Here is a 200-nt window from a genome sequence, read left to right as displayed (position 1 = left end):
GTGTTTTTTGGATCATGCGTCAGTGTGTAAATGATGAAATTTTATGAATACTAGTTTAAAGGCAAAAAATGATTTTGCTTACACTAAATTATGGCAAGCTTAAACGCGTGCCATCATATGAATGATATGGAAATGCACTCTCCATAGCAAAGAAGCTGCAGGAATAGGGATCTCAGAGAACAGAATGTGACCACACAGGC

Source organism: Galeopterus variegatus, unplaced genomic scaffold (assembly GCF_000696425.1).
Source record: "Galeopterus variegatus unplaced genomic scaffold, G_variegatus-3.0.2 Scaffold4040, whole genome shotgun sequence".
Taxonomy (NCBI): Eukaryota; Metazoa; Chordata; class Mammalia; order Dermoptera; family Cynocephalidae; genus Galeopterus; species Galeopterus variegatus.
The sequence above is the reverse complement of the archived record's forward strand: the minus strand, read 5'-3'. Positions refer to the sequence as shown.